The 18,476-nt window shown below is 29.7% G+C and overlaps 1 protein-coding gene across 9 annotated transcripts in view; it reads right to left on the bottom strand.

The window, feature by feature from the left end:
- Positions 1–18,476, bottom strand: part of chas (chascon) — a 223,328-nt gene that overhangs the window by 108,029 nt on the left and 96,823 nt on the right. Inside the window, exons 1-2 of one of the 9 annotated variants that reach the window (XM_088225549.1) lie at positions 11,086–11,173; positions 10,349–10,511 (exon numbers count right to left, since the gene is read on the bottom strand). The exons of 7 other annotated variants lie outside the window; for them this stretch is intronic. The gene's annotated coding sequence lies outside the window, so the exon portion shown is untranslated. Of the gene's footprint in view, positions 1–10,348; positions 10,512–11,040; positions 11,174–18,476 lie in introns of those variants that run through there. One more of the 9 variants, XM_088225616.1, reaches the window with a different exon arrangement.

Raw genomic sequence — 18,476 nt, 5'->3', positions numbered from 1 at the left:
AGCACCGAACACCGAGACTTAAGAAAAAACACGTTACATCTTAGCTTTAATACCACGGAGGCCACTAAAATCTCAGTAATGTTAACATACGTAAATCGTTTCATTATCGAGGTATACTTGAGATTAAGTGTTACCCAACAAAACAAAGTGTTTTCGTTTTAATTATAATTGATTACCACCAAGTTAATGCTTCATATATAAATTTCATTCGTAATTAGTTGTTGGTTTTCCTCACTATTCATATTGTGATCATGTGATCAGCGTGTTTGCGCTGCAATTTTTGTACCAATGCAGAACCCATTTTGCATCATTGAGTGCAGTAAAAATATGTGAATGATGATGGTTTTTTCATGGCAATATTTTATAGCCCGTAGACTGACGCCTGAAGCGTGAGACCAACGCAACGTCGCTTTCACGCATATTACAATTATTTGCTGATAAATTGATTAGAGCACTCTATGTACCATTGGGTGCGGACAACAGATGAAGATGAAATACGTGCTATTTAACTAATAGAAGGCTCACCTTCACCTGACGCTGTTACAAAATTCCAGGAGACTCTTTTTGTCAATCACGCTTTTTCAAACATCGAAACTTCGATGATTTTCGTTAAGTTAAATAGCTTTTATTTATTTCGATTTTATTTGGGAAACCAATAGTTCTGCATATACATTTATAATACACAACAGATAAATTATATAAACTCGGAAGCAATAACAGATTTCCACAAATTGCACAAAGTTAGTAAAAAAATATCATACATGTATAGTTTATACTCGTACCTACATATAAAATGTTTTTTTCATATTTTTTTATAATTAAAAAAGACATATATTGTTGATAATTAAACTTTACTTAGTGATTTTAATCGAAAACTAAGGGTATAGAATCGTGCAATCGATAGAAAAACATATTTTTCCTACCCTTATCTCCCTCAATGGCTCCCTTCCCATTTATTTGTTCTTATATTACAATATAAACACTCTAATTTTATGCAAACAGATAGTATCATAATATAAAAATGAAATTTAAAAATAAGAAACCAAAAATAACATGTTTTTCCACAAATAAGTACAGGCCATTTATAGGCTACCAACAGACGAAGAGAAAAGGGTAAAAGACTATTTGGCGAAAATGAATGGTAACGTGAGACAAAGACGACCAGGGAAGACGTGGCATGATCAGATAAATCAAAATCTTAAGTCTGGTCATGTCAAAAGCAGACAGAACCAAAGGGCGTATATGACAAGATGTATGAATGTGGAAGAAGCTAGGAATGTATGCCAGAATAGACACTGAATGTGGTGGTCCATTCTCTCTACCTACCCCTGCAGGAAAATGGCGCGATGGTAGTGGTAGTAGTAGTAGTAGTAGACAGATGAAGACACTGGTTTTCCTCTAATACGAATAAATCTTTCGCCCTACAAAAAGCATTTCCCGAAACTGTTCATGAAAACTTTTAATTTGTATGTTTTTTTTTTAAATCAGCTAAAATTTAATATTTCTTAACAATCAATCCGCAAAAAAAAAACAAAACATAGAAACTTTCATTGTACCACTCACAGCTGCGTTATATTGTTAATTTGCGATCAATCAGATAATACACATTCCATTACAAACACCTAATTATAGTTTTTGGAGGAACATAATAGTACAAACAAAACAATCAACTCAACAAAACCCATTTGCACCTTAGAAATATTCATGGAATTTGCCAAACACAATACGCACTTAAATAAAAATCAAAGCAGCATTCCAAAACACCATCTTTGTACATAAAATTATGAAGACAATACTGGCAAAACCCTATTATAACGGAGACAGATTCCATTTCAATCCTATTAAAACATCCGGAACGCTTAGATCAATCCCCAAAAAAAACTCCTAACGTGCTAACAGCAACAGTATAATTATGTGTAAAAACTTTAGTTATACTAACACCGTTTATCCCTGACAACCTCTCAGACCCAGGTCTGCAGAGTTATTGAACTATTTGGTTAAATAAGTTTTCACCTCGCTTCGATGAAACAACAACAAACACAAAGTTCAGTATAGACAACCGCAACCGATTCAGGTAACCAAGCATGTATTTATTGTATAAAAGGGGAGCTATACTTATTGTAGGCCTTTACACAGACCTTCCCAATTTTCTTCAAAAACTAGATCAACGCTTTAATGTTTGTTAGGTAAGCCAACAAGCTTGGTTTTCAGACCGATCTCAGCAACTCAGTATCAAAAAACTGGCAGTGCCATAGGATAATATATTATGTTCAGCCGTCCGACGAAGGGTTCCTAACTAGTGCGAGGTCAAAGAAATACGAGTGGTGTTCTCATGGATTTTTTTTATCCTACGTGTCGTTCCGTGTATACGATTACCTACATACATTGTTTAATCAGAGAAATTCGCTTTCTATCGCCAATATTGTGTACCGGTTGTGCACACCCTTATACAGCGTAAGTAAGCTAATCGGAAAACCAACCGACATTAGATATTTTTCAAATCATTACTACTTTTTGCCACCGTCCAGTTCACCTTTCATTATTACCATTACCGGTTATTACCAGCACTAAATCTCTATGTATTGGGAGACTTAATCAACTTTCCACTTAAACAGGCCTACCTACCCTTCGATCTAGGTCAAACACTAGTTATTTCAATAACCGATTGAAGTAATCGAATAACCACTCGAAAACGGTATTAAAACGTTATTTTAACTACGTAATATCATCATAATAATATTTACTAATCTGTAAATAATAAACAAATGATAAACTTTGGTAAATAAATGTTTGTCGCAGGAGTCAAAATTAGCATTTCACAGTGGAGTCCTGGTGCCGAGCCTTATGTTTAGGAGCGAAGTAAGGAATTGGAAAAACAAGCATGAAAGTAGACTAAATGCTTTCGGAATGCGATCTTTCAGGTGAACGTGTGGAATAAATAAGCACGACAGGTACACAAATGTCGAGACTAAACATTATGTAGAGCGAATGAACAGGTAAAGAACGGCCAAAACGCGTTTTACGATACAAATATAGATGGATGCTGAAATCCAGGAAGACCGAAAAAAAACATAATATGAACAAATCCACTGAATACGAGTACTTAAAAGTGGACATCTCAAATGACAGAATAATCGTCGCGCATGCAAGAGAAGATCTATAAATGCAAAAGAAGCGAGATTTATATGCCAAGACATAGTGATATGGTATTCTATCCTTTCTGTCTACCGTTACGGGAAACGGCGTTATGATTTATTTCTTTGTTTTTTGTAATTAATAAAATTATTTAATAACAATATTTTGATAATTTCTTGACTATATGCTCTAATATTCCAAAATATTTCATTAGCATCTACATTAATATCGCCATAAGCTTTTTGCTTCACAATAATCTAAAAATTAAAAAATTTGTATATTTTACATAGGAAATGCCTTTAATGGGAATGAAATATCCTCAGCCTTTGCGTGTATCTCGGGTGTCATACGTTGTTATTAGTTTATTAATTTAACACATTATATACATATAAGGGCGGTCATATTGCCTTAATGCAATTTCTTTCTTGCTTCCTAAATCGTTCAGTTTGAGAAAATAAGAAATATTTGGATATTCTAGGTATTAAAAACGAATTTTCTTTAAAATTTGAAACAAAAATAAAATGAACTTTACTGTGAAAAGAAGAGGGAAGGACGGAAAATAAAAAAAAGGAGAAAGGAAATATTCAAATGCATATTTAAATAGTGACTATATTATAATAGTGTTAATAAAGAAGAGGTGTCTGACATAAGTGAGTAGATTATTCCACGATCGAGAAAGAGGAGGTATGAAAATTGGGGAGGTGAATTGGTATTAAGAGGGTTCTCTTATTACCAAAATGAAGAAAACGTACATCTTAATGAGTTTTTTGTTTTGATGAAAACTATTTTGAAATATTTGAATACAAGCTTTAATATTTCATTATAAGGGTTAATTATGATATTTCCCCTAAAGAAATCGGGAAACACCTATTTTAACCCTATATATTGTATTGTTTTAAACTTGCAAAGTAAATAACTGAAATAATTATGTCTATGATTTTTTTGAAGCATTAAATCATTTCCTTCACCCATTTATGACAAGAATTCCATTCGGAACCCAAAAATGCATTTACATTCTATCCGTCATAATATATATACATTTATTTATTTTTAAAAGAAATATTAACTTTCTTATAATTAACCCAAATATTTCAATTTTGGTAGACATTTTCAACCAGTTGTAAATAATTCACAAGTAGAAAATAGAAATCAAGTTGGGGTAGAGTAGGGTTCGAACCTCGAACCTCTGATCCGAACGCAACACTAGCCGCGGGACCACAACCCGACTCATTGACTTGAATATTAACTGACAATTATCAGGCAGTTAATAGTTTTTTTATACTCAATGCATGTAAATACCTCAAAATTTAATTGTCTTGAATTCATTTGTTTGTCATGAAGTGTGCAGAGTTGAATTTCATGTTGAAAAAGAAATGTTTTTTTTAATGAAACCTAAATACAGAGGAAGTTAGCTAACCGTAAAACCTATAGTAATAATATGTTTTTTTTTTAATGCTCTTATATTTTACAAAGTTCACGAGTAATTATGTAAAACATTAACAAAAAAAAGAAAGGATTTATACTTATTTATATATAGTTGTTTTAAAGGGCATTTCGTATATTATATCAATCAATCAACAATCATTCGCTTTTCGCACCTAATGGTGCATTACGCACTGCATTGGTAAACCAATCGCAGCGTATTTTGATCATTTTTGTTAAATGAGGGTAAGATGACCAGTCTTACGCTTCAGGTGCCAGTTCTGGGACTATACAATATTCTAGTGTGAAAACACATTTTTTTTAAAATAAATATTTCATCTCAAGCATGTCGGGAATTGAACCCGAGACCTCTTGCATCGTAGGCAAATGCGTTGACCACTCCACCACGAGGCCGATTGTTTATGGATTTTTCTTTCTATAGGCTCCCAGGGGATGAGGAAACTAAATTTTTGATTTTTTTTAACAAAGGTAATTTTATTACTTCAATAACAACCATTCACTTAAATTTCAGAATGAAATTCGAAAAAAAAACTTCATCGTGATTGGGTTGATCAATTTATTGTATAGATAACAATACTTTTAGTTGAATTAAAAAGTTAGGAAAAGAAATGATGATAAAATCGATGTTATGACGTGGTTCACATAATCAGCGTTAATTTGTTATTCTTTTACTGCTTTGCTTAATAATGATCAGCGATAGAGAGCTTCGACCTTTTAGTAAACAATGAAGCATAAGAATGACCCTTGAATACAAAAACACGCAAAGGTCAGCAAAATAAAATTTCTCTGATTAAAATAGAACTCGACAAAATTTAATTAATTATTGAACTAATAAGATGCTAATTTTCAAGTAGAATCAAATTAATAGTGGTTTCTTGATGATATAAAAAAAATATATAACAGGTTTTCAAAGACAGTAATATGTTTTTTTTGTATATTTTGTATTGTGCAATTATTTTTTGAGCTAAAAAATTTAGCTCACAAATTAAAACACGTTTTAAGTAGGTCACTTTTAAAGGTATTTGTAAAAGAAAGGTTTTCATAAGACTGAAATATATATTATTACAGAAGTTTGTTGCACAAACTTTATGCATTGTATTACATAAAAAGTTTTCGTTATCATTTATTTTATTTTTGTTTGCCATGTTTACTTTTAAATACCTCTTAGGTGCTTACACGTAGGCTAATGTTTTTACATATACATTTATATAGATGAACTATTTCATTATTTTTATTATGAGCATTTAGTATTTTTTATAAAATCGCATCAAATATTTTAATATTTTTTGCGCTGTTCGTTTACTGTAAGCGTTGGTAAAAAGAAATTTCACTGCAAAGACGAAGAATATTCAATAGTTCATATTAACGAAAAACTCTAAAAAATAAATTGTTATTGGATTGCACACAAACTTTTTATAATTTACTACACGAAATTAAAAAAATACCAATTCATAAAAACCAAATAGAAAGATATGTTGTGAAAACACATTACCAATATCTGTCACAGTTATAATTTCGATTTATGGTCATATTTTAAAATTGTGAATTACAACTCTTGATATGTAAAGAATTTAAAAATCAAATTATTTTGATTTTTAATTTCGTTAAGACAAATATCGATATCCACAAAATTTTAAGCTCATTCACGATTATCTTTTAGTGTATTCAATAAACAGTTTATTGAGTATAAAACAGCATTTATCATTATTCCTGGCCGATTACCTTTCTTTCCCATCCTTGACTCATCATCTATCGGTACCTACCTCGCATCGAGATAGAAGAAATTTGAAATTTGAAGATTTGGAATCGGAACAAAATAAACAACATTTTTGACATTACACAAAAACATTGCATATTTTTTTTTGTATTCTTCGCGCATCATAAAAATTATCATTAACCATTATCATAATCGATAGTGAACTTTCATCATCCGGTGCCCGAAATCGAAGAACATTCACATCGTATCAAAGGTTGATCCATTTCCGTGTTCTTTTCCTTTCTTCAAACATTTCTAACCGTTTGCAAAACTAAATGAATTTTTTTTCGCTACAGTCCGCTTTTCGTTGACATCGTTTATCTTAATGTATTGGTTTATCAATAATAATATTATCATTTTTCATATCGTTATTCTAAGAATATTGTGTTGCTAAGTACCTCAAATTATTCTTATTGACTACAAATAAATGGCATGTACAAGTAACTACCTTCACTTAGCTATGTGATGATCTCACTATGGCAACATTTAGCGGCTTATTTGCAAGATAAAAATCATTATACTTATTACCTACTAGGAACTTCTTTTATTACCAGACCGACAGTTCAAGGTGTATAATATTCTCAAGAATGTGAGAGGTGATTCTATCAACGAATGGTTCAAAATAAAGTAGTCTGCCTGCACAATATTACTAAATTATGGAGCAATTACCTTATAAAATATTATTGTTTAGCTCACAGAAATAGCAACAAATAAAATATGTTTTTTTTTTATTTTAATAATTACAAATTACTTGCAATACTAACATCAGCATTTACAACATATAACCGCACCATTAATCATTTATAGTTATCCATAGCATGCAAGTTATAAAAATCATAGAATTTTTTTTATGAATTGAACCAGAAAATTAAATATAATACAAAAAATACATGGGAACTAAATTTTTTCAACAATAATTGGAAACCTCTTCTCTTAAAAAACCTTAACGAGTCTCCAACGATATCAATGTTTCTCGAAGTGATTTTGTACAACTTGCAACGTTGTCTACTTATGCGAGATAAGGGGTTATAATATCCTGCATTGGTGGATTACGTGGTCGCAGGTTAGCGATACTATGTTGCGAATTTTGTTCATAAAATATGTAAAGAATAAAATTCAATAAGAAAAAAATGCCATTTAAATAAAATTAGAAAATAATACTGCTAATTCAATTATTACGTGGGCATGGGTAAGCGATGGTATTTTGCAATATTTGTTTATAAAATATGTTAATAGTAAACACCAATAAAAATATAATAATAGAAAAATTGCCATTTAAATAAAATTTAAAAAATAATACTGCCAATTCAATTAGGATCAAACGTTATTCTCAAAATTCAGTGTATAATAGTTTAAAATTGACCTTAACCTTAACCTTAGAAAAAAGGTGATGTAAATAAATGTTCGCACACATTTTTAAAACCCTTATGAACTAACTAATGTGAAAATCCGATTTTTTACCATTTTTAAAGGTATTGTTTGTAGTAGAAGAAAACCTTTTTATACGCTAATTTAGCCAAAGCAATTCATCAAAAATTCTGCAATTTGTTTAAAAACTACATCTTTTTACTACATATATAGTTTTAAAGACTTATTTCATTAAGGATATGTTTAAAATGTGGTTTATTTTAAGAACACAGAAGTTTTTATCCCATTTAGATTTACCGAAGCTTTCATTTTGCACATTAACTTTAGAAAATTATATCTCTAGCTTGTATTTTAGGTATAAAAAAACCAATGTATTCTCTAAATTATACACTACGTTTTCAAAACGAAACTCGAGACTATCTTGGATGAAGATGCATATAGCATAACAACCATACTTAATATTACGGATTATAATTTCAATAAGCATAGCGGGCAAAACTTTACCTTTTTATCGCTTGAGGCTCTATTTTGATATTATGAATGACTGTTTTGAACCAAGAGAGATATTTAATATTAATAGTTTACTCGCATGCTTATATTTTTGCACTCTTCTGACCTTTTTCTCACAGCAAAATTCTACAAAAAAACGTCGACTATTCTACTTGATGTGATAAAGACAGCTGTATTTCAATTGAAGAAATAATATGTAATGAATGTGAGATTATACAAAACGGTTAAAATAACCATCCATCCTGTACAAAACATAGCTTAAATTAATGTTTTGTCTTACCATTAAAGCAGTCACGATTCTGCAAACGTTAAACGATGGCTTGTTGGTGGTTTTTGGAAGAAGAAAGATGACGTGATTAATTACATTAAAGATTGTTTAATTATAAACATCAATAGTTTTAACAAATTACAACAAGGATGGAAAATACCTTAAATAATAGAATATGGTAGTCTAGGCATTAACAGGGCTTATGACCTGTCTTTAGCTAGTTTATGTGACCACTTTACACGCTGCGTAATATTCACCATTTTTCCCATGTTTAGACATCCATGTTTTTTCAATTCTTACATTTGTTGATTTTAGTGAAGTTAAAGAGCTGAAATTTTTATTGTTGAGAAGAGATTTATCTGACTGAATTATTTCACATACTCGGCAACGCCTGAAAACAATTTTACAATTTTTAAACTTCTTTTTGGGCCAGTTTATTTTATTACAATATCTGAGTTTGTCCAAATGTTTGTAGACAAAAGGCTGGATTTCACCCCCTCGGGAGTCCAGTCTTTTGTACTACATCCATATTTTTTTATGTATATTTTTAATGAGTTATAATTTTTATTAACAGTGCACTCTAATAAATATAGCATCAGGCCACGCTACGTGAAGTTCCGGGATTTAATTCTTCATAAGTTCAATGTTAAATATTATTAATTTATAAAAGGGTTTTATGGACTGTGTTCTATATTATAGTAAGAAATCTTGTTACCACCGCATTGTGTAATGTTGTGTTTTCTAATCACAGTTCATACTTGCAGAAATTACTAGTTTCACACTCAAACCAATTACAGAGACTTGTCAGAGTTGTATATTTATTCCATCATTATAATTTAGAGTTTACTTTAAGTTGATACAACTAATCAATCTTAATCATTCTAACCTAGATAAAACTAGTACAAATTATGCGGCATTTAAATAACAACACCATGCATCGTAATCAAATTCAACGAACATTTTTTTTCTTTTTCATATCAAAAATTGTAAATACAGTTTGAAGCCCGAAATTGAAATTGAAATCCATGACCATTTGCGAAGTACGTAATAAAAAATCCAAGTTTGCTAATCAAATTATATGAAATAACCACTTATTCAATATTCACAGTAGAGTTGGTATCTTAAGTATTTTCAATAGAGGCCTAAAAATAAATAACTTAAAATTTCAAAATGTTGAAAGCTGTCAATATTAATTTAACTAATTTACTATGTCCAAAAATCCAATTAATTTATTTGAACTGAAGAAATTTTTTCCTCAATTTTTTTTATTTTTTTAGGCCAAATTTGACACATTCAAAGCACTTGAAATGTTTAAACAATGTTGTGAGGATTTTTAAATGTACAATTCAGTTTATTTTCACGCCTACTTAAAAACAAATCAACATATTTTGAATCCAATCAGCATTTGAATTTCAATTATTAATATCCATAAAATTGATTTAATTTAAGTTAATATAATGCTTCCAATGTGTTCCAATGTTCTTGTTTCTGAAATAAGTTATTAAAATATCACATTCAATAAACTCAAAATCAGATTATGACTTATTATCAATGTGCCTCGACTCAACACGGATTTTTTGGCGAGTCGGGGCAAATTTCCAGGCAAAGATAATCAATGAATTTATCCATGAAATGTTCTTTTTGAAAATGTTAATAACTATTATTTAATTGAAAGCTTAGGGAGAAAAAAAAAGTTTTATATTTTATTTTTATACACTCGTTGATAGAAGGAACTCTCTACTGAAACTAATATAAAAGCGTTATGATTTACATGGAAAAAAGTATATTTATTCATAATACTGATAGTAATATACTTTATTTTATAAGTGAATGCCGATATATTCAATATAAAAGAAATCAAATCTCACCTGCTTTTCAGTCTATCCAATTTATGTAGTCTAAATATATGCGAAAACACACTTGATTCTTGCCACACAGTTTCTAATTTTAAAAGCTTAGTTACTAATGAGTGAAAAAATAATATTGGTTTGTCATAAAATGTTTTTTTCAAATTAATTCAAAACCTTATTTCTGTAATAAATATGAATATTGTTAACACTGCGATGTTAATATGATTAATTATAAATCACTTTGTATACACCACTGAATTGATTGGTTTTGTTTGCTATATTTTATTTGAGTACCTGACTTATTGTTAATAATACGAGTACAATTAAGATGAAAAATAATAAAGGTTAAAATTCTTTGACTAACATAATATTATTTCAAACAGATAAAAAAGAACACTCAAAATTGTACCAAAACATGTTAAAGAAAAGACTACATTTAGGATTGTAATTTAACATCATTTTGATGGAGCTGGTTCTAAAATTTGAAATATTTTTTTCTATCATTTTTTTCATTTTTTTATCTCTATAACCATAATATAATTGCGCTCTACTTGTCAAAAGGTTCTTCAACCCAAATCCAAAACAAGAATAACAATTTCAGGAATTGATTGAAACATTAGTTATTCACAAAAACATCTAAATGCATATTTTCAAATAAAACTCGTTTAATAATTTTGTTGCACTTCATCAAAAATATCATAAACAAGTACCACCAAAAAATATTTATTATGCAGCTTTTAGCAAGTTTGTCGTACCGGTGAAAATGTACCGAGGTTATAAGAACGCGCGAGCAAGACGAAAACCTGATTACTTGTTCTACCAAGCGCATGCGCTACTATACTAAAACCACCTTCAGGAAACGAATCACCTTTTGCCAAAGTCGATCCGCATACAGAAGAGAAATTACTTGTCTAGAAAGTGAATAAAAGGCTAGAGTAAAAAAGCAAAAGCATTAATACGCGTATGAATCAACAGTGTTGAAGTACGTTTTTTCTTTTATTGTACTCGGTAACGCTGTTCGGTTTTTTAGATGTGCACGGCCTTCAAGAAGGACGGTCGCTGAATTAAGAAAAGGGGTTCAGAATAAAAAGGTGTTATGTTCATTGCTTTGTCTTAACATACATTTGATCTACCTCCATCACCTCATATAATGGTGATCTGAAGGAACAAGTGCATCGCTTAGAATCAAGAAGTGATAACACAGCATTCGTTTATTCAACTGTAATAGATTCGCCGGTAAGTGAAAAATAATTAATGGCATAAAACATTGTATGTTAAAAATGCTTTTTTTCGTATGACTTTTTCAATGTACAATACAAAATTTAAAAATATAGATTACACAAACATCACTCTGTCAGATTTTAAATTTACACTAAAAATGTACTATGTAACTTAGTAGACATTATAATAATAAATATGTACATATCCCCTCCCCTCCTTATCGTCTCTTCAAGCATGTTTGTCCTTATCCCGCCCAATTTACAGTAATTTAATGTTCTTAAAATAAATATTTTTAAAATCTTTGATTATTGAGTACATGAAAATAACATTTTTATATGTATAAATTGTATGTATTTATTTGATATGTAATATATTTTCTTTACTAACTTTGTATACTATGTAGAAATCTGTTATTAGTTCTGAGTTTATACACTATATCTGTTTGTTTACTAAAAATATGTATGTAGAACTGTTGATTTCCCAAATAAAATCAAATAAAATAACTGAAAATAAATCACATTGTTGATTAAATTGACATTCATTCGGCAATCACTTCCTTACCCTTTTTAATAAATTAATATAAAATGAAAAACTTTATTATCTGTGCTACAGTTTTTTTATATTATTTAATAAACCTTTTTACAAACATTTTTACAATGAATTTTGAAATCTCAAATGAGAAAAAAAAAATCAACTTAATTTTTCATTACCAAAATGTCAAATAGTCATTTTGAAATAACTAAGCTCTGTAAAGTACTTAAGTCAATCTTACTTTTTTTCTTTATGAGTATCTAATTTATCTTAATAATGTCTAAGTACTCACAATTAAAATTAAAAAAATATTTGTATTTTATTTTATTTTATTTTATATGTACAAAATTTATCAAAAAAAAAATAATTTAATATTTACGAGACTTATACTGAAACCATCTTTATATTTTTGAAAACAAACTGCAAAATGGTGGAAAGCAAATTTCTGGCACATATTTGACTAATCGTTGTTTGTTTTAAAACAAATGAAAATGATTAACCTTTTACCTTTAACTAAATCTGTTTGGAGCCTTGAAATATTAAACGTAATTTCTATAAATAAAGCCTCGATTTCATCACGGCTACAGAACTATACCATGGAACATGATATATATTTCGTAATATTACAAATCTTCAGTAACTGCTTTATTCCTCTCCCGCCCATTGCAACGAGTGTTACAAGCTGCTGTAGACCTTGTTACTTTCAACGCATTTATCAAATCTACACTTCGAGAGAGAGAAATAGCCAGTGAAAATTATTTTATTTCGAATTTTACTCTTGCGTCGTTGCTGTAGATATTAAAACAAAAAAAAACAATAACGGCTTTTTTTGTATTTTGTTTAAATGTGTTAAATGTGAAAAATATCGACAATGCTTAGATACAATAAGTTAAGTAAAATAAATATCACATCTAGGTTTTTAATAAACTCACCTAGGTTCCAGAATGAGAATTCAACCTTACTATGAGATTTATAAATAACACTCCATAGATTGTAAACAAAAGTTTAAAAAATCATAAAAAATTTTTTAAATATGTTTTATCAATTAACCTTTAATATTATAAAATATTATAATGTAAATATTAATTAATAAATAACGACTCTGATTTTTTAAAATCATAAACATCATTATTGAACCCTAATCCGCATCTAATGGTGCAGAGAGTACTGAATTAGAAAACTACATCCAGTGAATTTCGATCATGTGTTACGACAAAGTAAGTTGATCAGTCAGGTGCCAATCTATGGAGAGTGAAATATTGCAGTGGGAAACAAAGTAATAAACAAATATTTCATGTTGACCCTCGAAGGAATTATACCCCGGACCTCAAGCATGGCAAAAAAACACTCGAACTATTAAACTACGAGGCGACCGATTCTTTCTTTGATTTCCTTTTTCAAGATTTTTAGATGAGAGAGGTCATCGAGTCGAAAACACTCGTCCGGGTTTTGGTACTATTTTATAAACAAAACTTTTTTCTTGATCCTACGGGACTCCAACATTAATTGTATCTGTGGGGGATTTTAATATACTAAACAGGAAAAGCTTTAATGAACATGCTGTACAAGTAAAAACTACTCAAGAGATTCTCAGTGCGCCTTTTAGGCCTTTTTAAATTAAGTATAATATACCTTTTTAAATTAAATATGTATTTTCTCATAATTAACTTGATAGATGATAGAGCCATTTATGATATGCTACTAATAGACAAGCACCATCTACCACTTCAGTCTACTTTGCATATCAACGATAAGTTATGTTTGTATTTTTCTCTTACAAAATTTTTCTCTATGCTATGAGGACGTTCAAGATTTTTAAAAAAGAAATACATTTATACTTTACTTTTTTAAATTATCAAACTATGCCAAAAAAAATGGTTTTATTTTTATATACTGTGTAATCGGCGCTATGATTTTTAATTTTTTTGTTATTTTGAAACTCCGCCTTGCTCGTCACGTCACAAGTTCTCTTCATTGAGTTCTGTTGATTTGTGAGTTGGTTTCCAGCAGGCCGGAAATCTATCAAAACAGTTATTTGTTGATTCTTTAGAACTTATAACGTAGTTCAAAGTAATTCGTTTTTACTAAAATCATTTTAGTTATTCTTTTTATTAATTTTCGAGAAACTTTGCTCTACAATAAATGTCCTAATTTTTACCGCGTGTAAGAAAACATGTTTTATATCCAATTATCCGTAAAATTAGATTTTCTCATAGATAATATTTCTCTTATTTATTTTACCTCAGAAAAGATGAACGAGCTTTACGTAGGAAAAATAATAATGTAAGTAAAGTCACTATTCTTTTTTTATGTAAATGCCCTAATAGTGTAAATAAATAAATAAAACGGCTAATGATTGGTCAGATGCTCTGAAAATGAAAATTTTTATCCACAAATTATTAATAATATGAACCGTTTTCCATTCAAACTCTTATTTAGAATAAAAAATCATAATATAATCAAAACAAAACTAATCGGAAATAACTAAATAAAATTTAAAAGTTACGCTTCTTCAAGAATCTTTCATCTAAAAAATTGTTTTCACTAATAATAATTAGAAAGTCTTTAATTATTTTCTAAAGATATCATTTTAATTATTTGAGTTTCGTTAATGTGACAGCCATATAATTTTAAATGTTATCTCAGAGACATGATCGGTATCATGATATTGCATTTGGAAGATTAATTAAAATGAATGAATAAATTCTCGGATACGGTAATCATTTATGGGATTATACTACCTTACCAAGGTACCTGAAATAATATTTGTCTGTAAGCATTTTTTTAAAAGGAAGACGTCAATACTTACAGCGCATATAAGATTTAAAAAATTAAAATATCTAAATTGATGAATACAAATCCACCATCATCATCCGCACCCAATGGTACATAGGGCAACAAATAAAAACACCAAACGCAGCGGATCTTGATCATTTGTTGGATGAAAGTAAGATGATCAGCTTACGCTTTCGTTTCAGGGACAGTAATACATTGTATTGTTTAAAAATTGAAACAAATATTTCAAGTTGACTCTGCGAGGAATTGAACCCGGATTCTTAAGGGTGATAGATAAATGTGCTTACCACAACACTAGGAGGTGGACTTGTCCCCGCATGATTTTTTTCAAGAATTTTACATAGTTTTAGCTTTTTTTTTACTTAAAAAGGTAAATATGAACAAAAAATATAAAAGGAAAAATAATGAAGCCCACTAAACCGCGAAACCGGCTTGCCACCAGGTTTTTCTTTTTCCTTTGCAAGGAAAAAAAGTTAAAGAAATCATATACATTTAAAAAGATTTATAAACATTATTAAAAACTAAAAGCATACGTATTTTTTATATAAATATAAATACAAAAATTTCAATAGTTGACTGCTAATATAATAATCTTTATAAAGCCTTGTTACATATAAGCCATTGAATATTTTTTTTCTTAAAAGTTTTGTCAACATTTCATTATAAGATCTTCTTGGAAATCTTATTGAAAATTTAAGGATTTATATACTTTTTCTGGTAGGTAGCTATCAAACCGATATCTAGAAACAAATTTCAGCAATAGAATAGCATCTATAGACAGGCACCCTTGCTTTTTAAAAAGTTCAGGTGCCTCTTCCTTATGAATTCTAGCTGATATATTGATTAATTTTAGAGCCGTTTTACAAGAAAGGCCTTTATTGAGAGCAATTATTTAATAAATACACTCGTCAGGGGCTTAGGTTCTATTTTACTAACAAAACTGTATTTTCTATCAGCATCGACGCAGACAATAAGGCAAAAGATGAAAAAACACGCACGATTGTAATTTAAAACTGGGATGTATGTATTTATGTTTTTTATAAGGCAACCTTCATAAATGATTCGTAACAATAATTGTATCGAACAATATTTTTTCAAGAATCATAAATTTTTACATTTATGCGCAAGTTGTGATCAAATTAGAATAATGGAATTTAAGAAACGGAAATCAATTGTAGCCAATTAACAATAAAAACAAAAACTGAGAAATGCAATACAGTTTTATGATATCAATCAATATTTTACTAAACAATTGGTTATCTTATTCTTTAATTATTTAACCAAGACGCTATTCAATATATATAACGTTGTATCTTGTTATAAAAGTCTACAAATATAAAAATTTTCATGTGACAAGATAAATCTTGTGTGTTTTGATATTTTGTCTCAGGGGCCAGCGCAGGGAAAAAACAGTGAGTTCGAAATTATAAAACTTTTAGAAATAATTATAGTCAGCTTAATCGGGAATCAAAAATGGCACTTTACGTGACCGAAGGCTTTAACAACTGCAGTATGAAGCGGACTTCGTACACGATAGAATTGACTAGAAAATATCTCTCATCAGAACAATTACTCGTAAGTTAACGTCGCGGGCTCTTTTCAATAGCAGGAAGAAGAAATTGAAAACCTGCATTTAGAATTAAAAATGAATAAGATGTATGTTGAAAGTAATGTTCTCCGGAGCGTGTGGGCGGTGAGGTTATCTGGAGGAGCATGCGGCTACGATAGGCCAGTCACAATGTGGAGAGCGGTAGGAGGGCCTCCGATTAGCCGATTGTACTGAGGTCCGGTTATTGACATTGCCGTGTGCATTCACCAGTGCATGCTCGTGATTCGCACCAAAATGACCACACATTCTAGATGAGTAAAAACTCTATGCTCCTGATACTTTTTTTATAGAGTTCCTACGGCTAGACATGTCAAAGATACTTGATACATATAATTTTATTTTTATTATATTTTTTACACCCCAATAGACTAGGAGGTCTTATTTCATTAGCGGATTACAGCGCAGAAGACCCATGTTTGAGAAAAATCACATTTCAAATGTTGTATTCTCCCCGGGAATCGAACCCAGATACTTCCGACCATGTGTCAAGGGTCTTATATACTACACCAGGGATTCTACCAATGATGAAGTACAGAAAAAAATATTTTTGTCCTTTATCGTATATACAATACAAGAATAAAAGAAGCAAAACAAAATAAAAAAAAATGTATGTACAAAAGAAACGTTTTTTACCTTACATCTTTAAAAAAATACAATTGGAATGAAACATACTTGAAATTTTGGGTAATTAATTTGAAGAATCTGAAAATTCTATTGAATTTATTTCGTCTCGATATGATGACATTAAGAAAAAACAAGAAGTCACAATGGAACTTGACATAACAGTTTCCTTACATAAATGTTACAATGGCATTCTGAACAGCAGCTACTACCTAAACACATTAAAATAGCTGACGTGCTTTACAGCACAAAAAGAAACATAAGCAAATTTTCTGAAATATTCATTTGAAATATTAGAATCGTATTTCATCCCGCCATCCTAGTGGAATACCCAACATAATTGCTATCACAAATGATAAAAATCTTTTGCATTATTGGTAGCAAAAAGTAATCACAATGTCACCAGTAACCATAAATCAAAAGATGTAGGTGGTTTGGAAAACACAAGACACCATATCATGGGTATACTGGCAAAAAGCTTAAACTCTCAAATCGCTGTTTTGAGAAATCAAGCATTTAAGTTTTGTTCCAATTTTACTCTTTTATATCGTTTTTAAATATAGTAAGATGTTAATCTATTTAAGAACATGTTTTTAATTTTTCCGTTTCATAATTTTACATTAAGTAAATTTTAAGTTACTTAAGGCTTTTCGCCTGAATAAAATACTGGGTATACGACTTAACCTTAAATTTATTTTTAAAACTGCAGATATATGAAATTTAACATGGCTTAGTGTGTTTTACCAGTTTGTAGAGTGTTAAAAACTTTACAAAACTGCATCATTAAGTAAAATCCGCATATTTTCGAGTTAACGTTTTTTGCCAGTATACCGACGATATTATAAGAAACTTTCACGGGTGGAAAAGTAAACAACAGGCTAAAAAAGAAAATATATATTAATACAGTTTTAACAAATTGCCAGACAAAATGGAAATGATCGACCAAAAATAATAAGTAGACATTTATAATAGTTTTGAAAATAAAAATTGCAATTCTTCTGATACTAAATCATGACATTACAAAAATGATTCCTCGCGATATTGATTTAAATTCAACAAAAACTGCATCGAACAACCAACATATAGTAAGTATCAATAAAAACCTCGATGATCTCACCATATTGTTTAAATTTCTCTTCAATATTATCATTCTAAGTGCTAAACTGACTCGTCATAAAAAATGATGAATTCATTTTTTCCATGAAGAGTATCTGTTGTTCGTGTTTTGTATTTATAGCTGAAAAATGTATTATTGATGAAATACGTACAACAAAATAGCTCAAAAATCATTGCTTGTTATCTCAGGACAGGTTATTACCTGGTGAAACAGCTAGTAACCATACTTAAAATTCATAAAAACCTTGTAAC

Source organism: Micrasema longulum, unplaced genomic scaffold (genome assembly GCF_059751315.1).
Source record: "Micrasema longulum isolate JH-2025_06_02 unplaced genomic scaffold, ASM5975131v1 h1tg000006l, whole genome shotgun sequence".
Taxonomy (NCBI): Eukaryota; Metazoa; Arthropoda; class Insecta; order Trichoptera; family Brachycentridae; genus Micrasema; species Micrasema longulum.
The sequence above is the reverse complement of the archived record's forward strand: the minus strand, read 5'-3'. Positions and strand labels throughout refer to the sequence as shown.